The following is a 14,526-nucleotide window of genomic DNA, read 5'->3' on the forward strand; positions in this document are numbered from 1 at the left end:
CTCAGGGCTCCAAGGGTCCTGAAGCCCAACCAAGAGAGTCATTGAGTCTGCTTCCTTTGAGATTGGGATCTGTCTTCTCCCCTTCTAGGTGAAGAAGCAGTCCATTGTCTGGATCTGTAAGATGCCTGAGCTTGACCACGACCTCTGGAGCGTCTATATCTTCCCCTGTGAGGCCTGTCAGGCATGGGAAAGGACCAATTTTTGGAGGGCCAATTCCTGGAAAATCTAGGAGGCTGAACTTGTAAGAAATCTTTCACAGTCTGCATAGATTTTGCCTTTTCTTCCATCTTTTTAATAACCTCTTCAGCCTTGGATCCAAATAAAACATCATGCTGAACAGGGGCATCTAAAGGTTTAGCCTTAACCTGTTCCGGCAAACTTTGTTCACGAAGCCAGGCATGTCTCCTAATAACAGTACCAGAGGCTGCGGCCCTGCAAGAAGCTTCCAAAGCATCAAAACCACAATGCAAACTATGCTTGTTCACTTGTTCAGTTGCATGCAATACATCCTGCAATTCCTTACCTCTGCACATGCTGGAAAGGTAGCAAGCTTTTGCTTCAAAACAGACAAAATAAATTGCTGATACTTAAACATATGAAACTGGCAATTTAAAGCCCTAATAGCAAGAGTAGCAGAAGTATATACCTTTTTACCCCACCTGTCTAAGGCACGAGAATCCTTCTCGGAGGGAATAGGATTTTTGGAAGAAGCAACCTTAGCAGCCTTAGAACCCTGAGAAATAGTTTCAGGATCTGCAGAAGGGTTCTTGAATAAGAATAAATGAGAATCAGGGACCCTGTAAAATCTATCAGGCTTAGAAGGAGCAGGGGGCATGGAATCAGGATTCAAATTAGCCTCAGAAAAGGCATCATCCACAATATCAAGAACAGGAGGAATAGCTAAAGGCCTGTGTTGAGGAATTAGAAGGAATTCCCTAAGCCTCTTCTTAGAAGCAGAATAATTCTGACCTTCCCAATGAAAATGTTCCCTCATCTCATGTAAGGTCTCCCCAAAAGAGAAATCCTCAGGCGGAGAAGCAGAGGGCAGGGAATCCTCTGCATCCGAATCCTCATGAGGAGGAAAGGAATATTCCTGATCAAAGGAAGAAACAGAAGATACAGAAGCCTGGTCAGAGGAATCCAAAGGAACATTCTGTCGAGGCCTTTTCTCTGGAGGGGGGTGAGGACCCCTAATCATTGTAAGCAAATCTTCAGCCATCCGTAGTAATTGCTTCTGTGTCTTGGGAGTAGCTTCAGAAGTAGCTGGAGCAGAAACTTTAGGTTTAACTGGAGTCTTGGACTTTGCCTTTGTCTTTGAAATGGTGATGTGAATAGGCCTGAATACCCCCTCAGAAGCCGGTACCTGCACAGCGGTTCCGGACCCATCTAAGGGAGCGACGTCCGAAGGTCCTGCAGCAGATAAAACAATAGGCCTTGATGGCTCCCCATGGGAGTTCGTATCGGCCATCGGTTCAGAAGTGGCGGACCCAAGTTGATAGCAATCTCTCATTTGACAACCACGTGGCCAAAGTGGTTAGAAAAACATTTTATATAGCCCACCTAATCATGAAGGGATTCACATCTAGATCAGGGGAGGTCATCGTGCCTCTTTACTCACCCCCTTATCAGGCTCATATTTCATATTTTCATTGCTTCACGGGTGTGTAGTAGGTGAATGGGCCCTTAAGGCTCCACAAAGCTAGGCCAAGAAAATACCTTGGCATTAGGCCACATGACAATAGTCCCCAGTGTGGCCCAGGGGTGTAGTCCCTGGAGTGGTCCCCAGAGGTGGGTATTGTATTCACCATCCACTCATCTGGGTTACTATTGTGAGTGGCTAGTGATGTGCACTGCTTCCAATATATGTGATCTATATTCCATAACATGGACACTGAGTTGTGCACATGTCCCACACACATGTTATTGGACGTGTGGAAGTGTACTTGAGGTCTTTGGGGCACGTTGTGTGTACAGATTGTTATCTTCTGATGTAGCATTCCTGACCTCATTTGGTGAGACCTGGCTATGTAACTGAGGTCATGCTTGCACTTACATTGACAGCATGATATGAGTATTCAGTGGAGTTAGTGGCGTCTGTCCATGCAGGGCATGTGTATAAGGCATGGTATTCCCTTTGTTGGTTATATTTGCAGACTAAAGTTGTGCAGGCGTCCAGTGGGGAACACGGCAAAATAGCCACTGTACACATTTATTTGCCTACTGAGTGGATAGAACAGGGTGCCATGTCCTTTTACTTGCTGGATAACACACACAGTCAGGAGATCTAACACATCAAAGTACTTTCTGAGGTCAGTGGCACTGTTGTGGGTCAACAGGCATGTAGTCCACTGCAATCACACTGTGGTTACTATCTGTGAGGCAATATGCAGGGACCTACCAATATAGTGGTTGTTGCCTAGCCAAGTGTGTTTGTGTATGAGACGTGAGTGGAGAGAGGTCTCTGAGTAACAGAAGGGTTGCCTATATTTTTCACCAATCCATAATGTCACATGTAGGGCTATGGATTGTCTACAACAACCTCTCTGGTGTTTGAAATCTGTTGTCATTGTAAGGTGGAAATTGTGACATATACTAGGTCATCAACATAATAATTTAGTAAAACCCATCCCACAATGGATCCTGTTATTACACCATCACAGCAACCTCCACACAGGATACTGATGTCAGACAGACACACACACACACTTGCCAGTACTGAGATTCAAACCCCTACCAAGCTATGTATTGCAACTATAGTGTACCACATTTATCGCATGAGTCATGGAACTTATTGGATGGATGTTGTCCCAAGGTACATCTAAGGTGAGGATCACCACCAGCCCTTGTAAATACTGGCATTGGGTGATGTAGTTGGTGAGAGATCCCAAAAATAATTTTACCCTACACACATTTACAAGTGGTGAGGTTCAAACCTCTAACAATCTTTACGGACCATTATGTTACACATTTACCACATGCACCACTGACCTTACAAGGTTTAGGGTTGGCAGCAGGTACTAAGGTGGATGATATCTGCAGGACTGCTAAAGTCAGACTCTGAGATGAGTACTGGGTATAAATGGGGCCAAAATCTTTGAGGTGCAGACATACATATGTAGACATATGTACACATAAACACTTGCGATGGATGAGATTCAAACCCATACTTATGTAGTTACTGCTACTACATTGTTCCACATTTTTGGCACGCTTACATGTTGGACAGCTGTGCCAAGGTATCTTTGAAGTTAACCAACATCAGCAGCAGTGCTAAAGGAGGGGGTAAGGGGAGAGTAATATGTGTCAATGTCCATAAAATCAGGTATCAAAGACACACACACTCTCTCACACAAACACACACAGTTTCACGGTTGCAGTGTCTGGGATTAAAACTTCTACCAAACTAGTATGCTACACTATAGTATTAAGCAGTTATTGCAAGTGCCACAGAGCTTATATGTTGGAGAGCTCTCCACAGGTATCTTTGAAGGTAACTAACAGCAGCAGTGCTAAAGGAGGGGGTAAGGGGAGAGTAATATGTGTCAATGTCCATAAAATCTGGTATCAAAGACACACACACTCTCACACAAACATGCACATTTTTATAGTTGTCATGTCTGGGATTAGAACTCCAACACAAATAGTATGCTACACTATAGCATTATGCAGTTATCGCAAGCACCACGGAGCGTATGGGGCTAGCACTTGTCCAAAGGGTTGTTTCAAGGTGACTGACATCAGCAGTCATGCTAAAGTAGGGCAATGAGAGTGTAGTGACCGAGAATGGTCTCAAAATTACCTCCACACACACACAGTTTCCATGTCTGGGATTAGAACTCCTACCCAACTAGTTTTCTACACTACAGTATTACACACATATCGCAAGCACCACACAGCTTATAGGGTTGGGAATTGACCAGAGGGTTATTTAATGGTGACTAACCTCAGCAGGAGTGCTAACATGGGCTATGGGAAGTGCAGTGTGTGTGAATGGGCCATAGAGACACACATACACAGTCACACGTAACTTTATATTTGACAGCACTGGGTACACAAATGCTAGATGAATACTGATTTGTACTATTGTGTTACACAGTTATCACAAGCACCACAGACACTATAGAGCTGAGGGCTACCAAAAGCCATAGCTACAGTGATTGACATCAGCACATCATGTGATATCAGCCAATTGGATGTGTGGTGGGTGGGACAGGGCTCATGATGGAAATCTGTCACTGTCTGTCTCTCTCTTCCCCACATCTCAGTGTGTGTTTGATTGACATATAGTGAATTGGCCTTGGATATGCAAGTATTCCTATCCAATGTGTGTGTAAAGCATGAATGGTGTACAATGTGGTGTGTGTGCACAGAAATCTGTGACTGACAGATGTGTAGTCCACTGTGTTGTCAGACATGAGTTTCATTTCTGTAAGTATAGGAGCATGCCCAATATGACCTTCTGTACTGTGTGAATCCATTCGAGGTAGGCTGGACTCCAGTCCAGGGTTTGGTGTTCTACACCTACAACTAACAACCTGATTATGCAGGATATCTGTAAATAGGTTGACAATATGGAGTCACAATGGGTGACAGATAGTGGGATACTGCAACTACTGTGTCTGTGCTGCTTGTGTTACATGATTGGTGTTAGCAGAGATATTCAGACATATGTACTGTTTTACACTGTGATGTATTATGTCATCCACTACTGACAGGTATATGTATTTGCTCACAATTATTTACTGAGAAATACAAGATGAATGAAGCTGTGTCCAGTATTGTGGTCTGCAGCTTACATAGTCTTGCACACTTATGCCATTCTGGAGGGTTAGCTGCAGATACCTGCTGATGGGTCTGTGTAAATGGTCCAGCACCTTGGTACTATGGTGGCTGAGGATTCTTGTACATTTATCGATGTAACAGAATGGCCATATCCTGCTGTGGCCATACCTCTCAGCTGTACAAATTCACCCAGGTTACCTATAGGCAGGGCTCATATCTGGTCAGTTCCCCTTCACATTGTGGTTTATGAGCAGGTTTGTAGCCACCCATTACTGGGTTTGCAGGCAGGGGTAATATGGGCACACTGAGTTTCAGACTTCACACACTCCATGACGTTCATGCTTCTGCACTCCCCCACTGTTATTCTATCCTCTTCCTAACATTATGCGAGAAATATCTGAGAAGTATCCCTATAGTTGTCCCTTCACACACTCCATGACGTCCATGCTTCTGCACTCCCCCACTGTTATTCTATCCTCTTCCTAACATTATGTGAGAAATATCTGAGAAGTATCCCTATAGTTGTCCCTTCATCCCAGCAGTATTTAGGGGTTGGTCCACAGTCATGCAGTAGGACATGGTGGGTATGCTACTGGGATTTGTCAACATGGCCTTGCATTTGTGTTCTGTTGACTGTGTTATGTTGTTAGTTGGGACCCCATGAGATAACATACATTGGCACTACGGGTGAGGCACAGGCATTTGACAGAGGACTGTTGGTCATTTGGTAATTATGCAGGCCATCTGTAGCAATCCAGTGCATTCTGTCACTCCTACATTCCCAGGCTGAGAGCCACTGGATTCCCCTGGGATGAGAGTTTGTGTGTGAGGTGTTAATGGCAATAGTTCCTGTCTGTATTAATCTATTGGTCTGGATGCTGGCAGGGTGCTGCTTACAACTAGGAACACACCTGCATGGGACACCTTCAGCATGCTGCATTCTATGGGTATTCCCATACAGAAGTGGGGGTCATACTGTACTCATTCCTAGTAGCAAGGATATGACCTGTGATAAACCTGTGGCTGATAGTGGGGTGACCTGACTGCACATGTGATATGGAAGCTTCTTGCAGCTGACTCACTGATATACATGTGACATTCCCCTTATGCTGCCCTGTGCGGGGACATAGGCAGTCTCATTACTTCATAACTGGTCCTTTAGTGGCCTGCCACAGATTGGCCAGACTACATCAGTATTCCATACTACACAGACAACTAATGTGCTGCTAACCTGTATGTGGAATCCCAAAGGTGTGTGCAGTTGACAGTTACATTTTATTTACTCTGTCTAGGGTACTTCCACATGTGTATTGTGTGTATGTCTGGGCCCACATTCATGGCATGTCCATCTTTCAGACAGTGACAGATATTGACATCTGGACAGTGAGTATGGATGACTGCTGACATGGGTATTGCTGAAAAGCATTGTGGTTGGCTCTGCAGTTGTCAGAACATGGCCCTGTCAACAACAGTACTGGCCATAGGCCACCGAGATACAACCTTCCATGCCTACATGCTTACCACTTCCAGACAATATTGAACACACACCAACCTAACACACAGGCCCCTGCATATTGTACACAATCAACAATCTATCCTGTAGATTGGGCCAGCTAAGGTAATTTGTGCTCCACTGTTATTAACCCCCCACGTATATGTTACTGCATTTCTACATAGGATTGTGGGGGGGGGGCACCCCGATGACATTAAACATTTGCTATGACTGTACTGGTATTTCAGGAACTCTGTTGGCTTCCATTTCATTTTGCATTCTGACCTATCATGCAGACTGGAGGCATATCAGTAGAGTACAGATCTTAGGCTTTATTGACCTACATTACAGTTTCAGACTTCTTACCCTTCAGAACTAACATACAACTGCCAGACCTGTTGTACTCCATCTGTGTAGGTCTGGAGGGGGGCTGTTCACCACTGCCATCAATTGGAGGCCTTAGCCCAGCCTTGCTTTATGGTCATCTACACCTGTCCTGCTGGATGAGGCTGGTGTTGGGTATGTGAGCCTCACTGACATGCATGTGTGTGTCCTATGGACACACATTTCGGCCACCACATGTACTGCAGTGGTATTTGTCACATTGTCTAGTACTGCCTAGTATGTTGACACCAGTGTTTGTTATGGATTTCATGCTGCCTATATAGGTATCCACTATCTGCTGGCATCCCATTCAGCCATCAGATTCCCTTGCATGCTCACGTCCATACCATAGATACAACTATCAGAACATATTACTCGATTCAGAAATTGATAGGAAGAGTGACTTACCTTGTGGCTGTGCTAGTAATAAGGATGGTGCTGGAGGGCTGACTATGTCGGATGCACATAGTACACTCCCTATACATGGTAAAGCACAGGTAGTGTCATGTTTGGTATTCCTTTTACTGTATGTGCGAGTCAGAGAGAGGTGTCATTCCCTGGGTCCCTACTGTGTCAGTTTATGTGCTATGCATTGCCAAAGCCTGGGTGTACTGGGCATGCCTCCTTTTGCCTACATGGCCAGGCTCAGGCTGTTCCTCCTCCAAGTCCCTCTGTGCCTGTGATGGCCTCGCCCCATGCTGTGCCTGCTATAGCTGTTTCCACAGGATCATATTATGTAACATGGCACATACTATGAACATTTGTGTATGTGTAGCTGGAGAGTACTGCAGGGCTACACTGGATATGTCCAGGCAGCAGAACCATGACTTGAGCATCTGAAACGCATACTCTATTATGATTCTGGTTTGTGCATGTGCCTCATTATGGACTTCTTTGTCCAGGGTGTGTGTGCATTTCTGATGGGTGTCATCAGCCACGGCTCGTGTGTAACCAGCATCCCCCACTAGGTGGCCATATGGGATGTCCCCACTGGCAAATAACTGGTACAGCTGTGTCATATGCCAGATGTGGGAGTAGTGATAGCTTCCAGGGCTGCCAGCACATACATTCAAGATAATGCCCTGGGCATCGCAGATGACCTGGCAGTTGATGGAGGGGAAGCCCATGCGGTATATGTAGCTCCTACCTTGCTCATTGGGCGGTGCTTTGATGTGTATATGCATGCAGTGTATAGCACCCACTACCTCAGGGTATTCTGCTATTTGGTGGAAGATACGCATATTGCTGTACACCTGACGGGTGTTGAGGAAATATATGTGCTCATTGGCATGTGCTGACATGGTATCCAGGAACTGGTGGAGTACCCTGTATGCTGATGCCTGTGAGATCCTCATGATATCCCCAGTTGGCATTTGGAAGGTACCTGTGGCTAGTATTATTAAGCCTACACATACCTTGATATCCACTAGGACGGGTTCCCCTCTGTTGATTTTGTGTGTGAGACGTGGCCAGCACAGCTCAACAATTTGCTGTAGGAGGTCCCTGTCCAACTTATAGTGCTCCATTATCTCCAGCTCATGTAGCCCCTGGTAGGATACCCTGAGTCTGTACACTGTTCTCCTCATTGTGGATTGGTCATCAGCATTCACATCCTCACTACCCTCAGCCGCTTGCGCATATTGATGTATGAGAGCAACAACAGCCTCTAACATTTTGTTAGTTTTGTCAGGTAAAATTTCCCCAAATTTACCCGGTGGTGTAGAGTTTGTGGGAAAAAACAGACTAGAAGGTGTTTGCATAGTTTATAGTAGTGTGCTAGGCTGTTTCATGTGTAATTGGCTGATTCTGATAAATTTCACCTGCCAGCCATGCTAGTTCTCCTTGATTGCCTTCCTACTGCAGTTTTCCCTTCCCATTGCCTTCCTGTTTAAAACCCAAGGTGCATGCATACCCAGTACTCAGATGTGAACTGCTATTCCTGTTTTTTTTTTTTGTTTTTTTTGTGCGTTTAAAACCTTGTGTGTGGTACGCACACCTGTTTAGGCAATGCAAACACTGCTAGGCAGCCTTAGACACACCCCCTTCCTTAACTGTGCTTAGCTAAGAGCAAACTCGGGTCACAGAGCTCCAATAAGCTTACAGCATACATGACACTTCCCCTTATGAGGTAATCTTCGTCTTATGCAATGGAGTTGCTGCACCTACACGGTTGGGTGCAAGCTAACACAGAGAAAATCTGTGATTCAGTATCATTTACCTCATTTGTATAAAACAGAATGCTAATTTATAGTTACCACACTCATACTGAGCCTTCCCCCTTAGCAACTACTATTCCCTAGTAATGTTGTTTTATGCATGCCATTGACTATTATGGCAAAATGCTGATTTGGGTTTAAAAGCTTATTTTCTTATTTTTGGACCAATCCTGTTTGCACACTGCTGTCGTATGCTTAAATGGCCAAAATCAGCCAAAAGAACCCATTTTTTTATTATTTTGTAACTATTTCTCATGCCAATGGTAATATATTTGGCCATTGGCATGCCTACTACATTGAAAACATGCTTTCTTTGGAGGTGCATGCCTCCGTTTTGTAATTTGCATTAATGTATTTGGTTACTAACCAAATACATTTCTGCAGGTTACACCGTTACTGCACAGACCTCTGCCTGCTTTCCTGGATTACTAATTCACCTCATTTGCATGGTTTTCACCAGCAAATGGGGTAATTAGCATATAGCAGTGGTGTCCGTACAGGAATAGTGTAGGAGCCTTTGTGCACGTCCCAGGAGCTCATTCCTGGATCACTCGTTGGCCTTCTTGTGTGCAGCAGCCCCTGCACTATTCTTGCACTCCATGCAGAGCTTGCTGAATTTGGGGGGTCTGTGTTTAACTGGAATTGAGTATAATGCAATGTAGAGAAATGGAGCTTTTCTTACCATACCTCCACTGAAAAGGCATATTACCCAGTCAGACATTCCCAAAAAATAAAGCTGGATAGATAGACAAATAGAGTTTGTTATACATCATTCACAAAGTAGCAATGTAAACAAGGTGGTATTTAGTAATTATATGGGAAAGTGGATCATATGACCGTGAACAGATTCTTAGTAAGTTACATTTTAAGGTACATAATTACATGCAAGTTTATTTTTGTAAAGAATTCATAATAAAAGGTGAATTAAGAAAACACACTTAGAAGTAGAGTGGAGGGGGAAGGAACTTGAAGAAAAGTTTAAATAAAGTGATAAAGAGGTACATCTGCATAGTGTAAGCAGAGGCAGAGTGAGGGTGGGTGAGTAGCAAGCTGGTCAGGAGTGTTGCAGTCTGAGTATGTACCAATAGCTGCTGGCTATAAATGGCTTTAAGTGGAAGAAGTGACCTGGTGGGCAGGATGAGTGAAGTTAAATTATTAGGGTGGTGGTTGAAGCATTTACCTACTGATATTTCTTACAGGAGGGCTATTAGTTTGAGGCTGGCGTGGTTGTAATCAAAGATGTTATGGATGTCGGATGGGGGCGCTTGGGCACAAATGTGGAAAAGGCATGTTCTGTTGAGGATTTACAAATTGACAAGTGCATTGTAATCAACAGAACATGCCTTTTCCACATTTGGAATCAACAGTCTGTTGGCTCAAGTCATTTTACTATAATAATGATGTTCTGTTTTTGTGAAATTACAGCACCAATATATAGCTAAATATAGCTAAATTTGCTGAATCTCCATTTAAAAGATTTCATAAACCTTTCTGTGTCAGGAGAATTCATCTGAAAGTGAATCACTGTGATATATACATTTTATCAATGTCTGCATCTCCTTTTTTTCTTTTTTGGGAAGTCATTTCCTCTACATTACTGATATAATGAGTTCATGCCAGAACAGGAGGGGAACCTTAAATTCCAGGAGAGCAAGCATGTGTGCAAATCACAGACCATAATATGTCCAAGGGCATAATCACAAATCATGGCAATTTAATTCAGAGATCTTAATTCATTTATATCATAAGGTAGCAGCAGTGCATGCAACAGACCATATTTTTTAATCAGATGTACCAATAAATAACTTGTAATAAAGCAATGAATGCTAGTGATAAAGAAGACTGATGGAAAAACTACATACATGTTGACTACTTCTCAGACTTTTCTTAGAATGGCATCAGGAAAGGCAAGACTTGAGAAATCTATGTAATATTAATTTAAATAACATACTACATACGTTTAAAGTGAAAAGAAAAAAAAGATTTTTCTCTCATAATTGAATGTGTACTGATGTCATTATGTAATATTCAATGTTAATAAAGGTGTTTTTGAAAAAACAATCCGAGGATATGGCAGCCTCTGTGTATTCCATCTTAAATGACAGATCTCATATCTGCAAAATATTAAACCGTGGAACTTTCACACTGCTAATGATAGACCACAATCTCTTCAGCTAAATGTCATGCATTAATTCCACAGACCAGTGAAGCTTTAAAATGAGCACAGCATGTATGTATTATGAAAAAGTGTTTTACATTACAGAAAAATGTAGGAGAACAGATCAGATGGAACTGCGGAATAATTACTCTGTTAGATAATGGTTGTACTTGTCAGCAGACTGCTCTTTGTCTGAAAAGTCATCACATGTTTCTGGTGAATAATTCATTGTCATTCATAAAATAAAGGTAAATGAAAAAGACCTTTTCAATGCACCTTTGTAAGATATGGCATCTTACAGGCAGGAATCGGAACGCATATTTTTCATTAATTCAGAGTTTGACAGATTCTGTTCATTTCTATCTACAAACAAGTTTTGCTCTGGTACAAAATGTTTGCCACAGATTCAGTTAAAAAGATACATGAAACAGCATATGGGACCATGTAGCCTCAATGTTCATCTCAGAAATTTATGAAATAGGATTCAGCACTCTAGCACAAATTATTATTACTAAATACATCTGCCCCTTAAAAATACATCAGGCTTTGAAAGTTATTGTGACCAATAGGAAAGAAAGCCCTAAACAGGACAATGATAATTTCATTGGTTCATAGGTAGGTACTAGGCTATTGGCCCTAGGGCCTATACAAGCCTAGCCAAAAGGTACCCTGGCTTTCGCCACCCAAGAAAATTATTTTCCTGTGCCACTGTCGAGCAGAGCCACAGAAGTGATCCCGGGGTGAATTTCCCATCTCCCATCCAATTAAGATTTTTCTTTAAGAGTGCTAATGAGAAGCTTTGTCTGATATAGATAGGTAGTTTGTTCCAGAGCATGGGAAGTCTCTGGGACAGGAATCTATCCCTTCAGCATGTTCTGTTTATTGTGGTGACAAGGTTTAGGGTCCCTAGAGCATGTAGCTCATAGGGATTGGGATTTCTTTAAGTGGAGCATGTCTAAAAGCTCTGGGTTTGACATAGCTTTGTGTGTTAGGCAGAGATTGCCTCCGAGTAGGCGATATGCAAAGGAGTAAAGCTGCAGTTTTTTGAGACTGTCTGCGTAAGGCATCTGTTTGAGGCCAGTAATCCTCTTTGTGAGGTATTTATGTGGCCTTTCCAGTTGTTGCAGATGTCTTGTGAGGTACATACCAAAAGGGGCATTGTACTCTACAATGGGTCTAATGAGTGACGAGTAGAGGGGAACAATTACCTCTTTTTTCCTGGATAAGAAACCTTTTGTGATGAGGTGTGCCACGTAGAAGGATTTCCCGACTACTGTGGTGATGTGATTATCAAAGGAAAGGCTACTGTCCTCCTGTGTCCCAAGGTCTCTTATCACACTTTCGGTGTTAAGTAGGTTACCAACTATGTGGTAGTTTATGGGTACAGAGTTTTTACCAAAAGGGATGATAATGCACTTTTTGGCATTGAGCTTGAGGCCATGGGTTTAACACCAGGCATCTGTCTCAGCAAGGCCCTTTTGTAGGATGTCCACATCTTTTGGAGTTTTGATTAGTTGATTAGTTGACTAGTTTGCAGTCATCTGTGAACTTTGTTAGCCAAAGACCATCTGTGTTAGCCCTGACTTCAGAGAAGTAGATACAAAACAGAAGAGGACCCAGGACTGAATCCTGTGGTACTCAACTTCTCACTGGTCTGAAGTTGGATTTGGAGTCTGCTACTATCACAGTGTCAGTTCTGTCAGTGAGCCAGTTGGCAACCCATCTTGGGACATAGAGATTTATACCTAGTTTAGTGAGTTTATCTATAATTCCAGAGTGAGGGATTGTGTTGAAAGCCTTGGCGAGATCTAGATAGGCTGTGTGAACAACCTTACCCTGATCTACGGCTTTGGTGACTGCTTCAAAGAAGTCTGTCAGGTTTAGGAGACATGATCTGCCTTTTCCAAACCAGAACTGGCTGGGGTCCTGAGTTTGGAGATTACCAATGTCATTGTTTATAAGTTCCATGATGATATGTTCCATAGCCTTGCAGACCAGGCTCATTAGGCTAATGGGGCGGTAGTTTCTGGGGTCTGTGGTGGCTCCCCCTTTGTGGAGTGGGATAACCGTCGCTGTGCACCAGTCAGTGGGCACATAGCCTGAGGTGAGGTTATGATTGAACATGGCACTTAGGTGGGGTGCCAGTTCATTCTGTAGTTCATGTAGAACACAGCCTGGGATGTTGTCAGGTCCCATGGATATGGTGTTCTTTGCTTTGGATAGTGTGTTTTTTTACCTGTGCAGCCGCGATTACAGGAACTTTGCATTCTTCTGGTATAGAGATGGGCCCTTTAGGGGATGACAGGGAGGTAAAGTTAGCACTGAACCTATCTGCCAGGATGTTGGCAATATCAGTTGGTTCTGTATATTTAGTGCCATTGTGCTGCAACTCAGAGCAGATCTGAGTGCTGCCATGAAGATTCTTGACATAGCTATAAAATGCTTTGTGGTTGTCTTTAGAGTCAGTGGCGGTTTTGTTTTTATAACTAGCTTTGGAGCATTTTATGAGGGATCTCCGCTTCTTACTGAGGCTGACCAGGGAGTTTCTCCAATCATGGGATTTTACTCTTTTTTGCAACAGTTTCTTTCTTCTGTTGTAGAGTTTGTTTATGGCAGGGGGCCACCAGATTGGCTTCCTTTTTATGGAGGATAGCATCTTGGTTCTGTTACGGATTGCACAATCCATGCACTCATGTAAGTGCTTATAAAGTGCATTTGTGCAGGATTCAGCAGTCATACCTCTATTGTCCATCAGCATGGGTGTCGTGAAGTTTGCCACGTCTATCTTAAGAAGCGTGAAGTTGGCATTGGAGAAATGATTTACTGTGGTTTCCCTAATGGGGGGTGGGGGAAGCATGTGGATGTCTAGGCTGAGTAGCTTGTGGTCGGATCTGACCAACGAGGAATTGACCTCTGGTGTGGAGCACCAGTTGCCCATGTTGGTAATAACCAGGTCTAGGATATTGTTTCCCCTGGTGGGGGTGTGGATATGTTGATCCAAGGCATTGAAATTTATGAATTCCAGAAAACGTTGAGCACACTTGTTGTTACATGAATAGTTTGCCCAGTTAATGGTGGGGTAGTTGAAATCACCCATTATTAGGGTGTTAGGTTGTACCCTAATATTTTCCAGTGTATCAAGAAATGAGGAGTGGGAATCCTGGGGCATGGTAGGGGATATGTAGCAAGCTACAATTTGTATTGCGGTCTTGCCCAGAGTTAGTTGCAATTGGATAATCTCAGAAGCATTATGCTGAGCAACTATCCTGGAGGTGTGGATATCCTTAATGAATATGGACACGCCTCCACCTTTAGTGTTTTGGTCAGATTAGGTGGCCGAAAGGTGTGGTATGAATTATAGCCTGGTAATGCAGGGGTACTCTCTGGAGCCTTGAACCAGGTCTCTGTCACTGCACAGATGTCAATGTTCTCCATTTTAAGGAGTGCCTCGAGTTAGTGCATTTTCAGGTTTAGACTTCTAGCATTGATAGCAA

The 14,526-nt window shown here is 43.3% G+C and overlaps 1 long non-coding RNA gene across 2 annotated transcripts in view; it reads right to left on the reverse strand.

Moving 5' to 3' along the window:
- Nucleotides 1–14,526, reverse strand: part of LOC122788348 — a 265,411-nt gene that overhangs the window by 12,280 nt on the left and 238,605 nt on the right. The window lies entirely within an intron of this gene.

Source organism: Protopterus annectens, chromosome 13.part0 (genome assembly GCF_019279795.1).
Source record: "Protopterus annectens isolate FY-2018-M chromosome 13.part0, PAN1.0, whole genome shotgun sequence".
Taxonomy (NCBI): Eukaryota; Metazoa; Chordata; order Ceratodontiformes; family Protopteridae; genus Protopterus; species Protopterus annectens.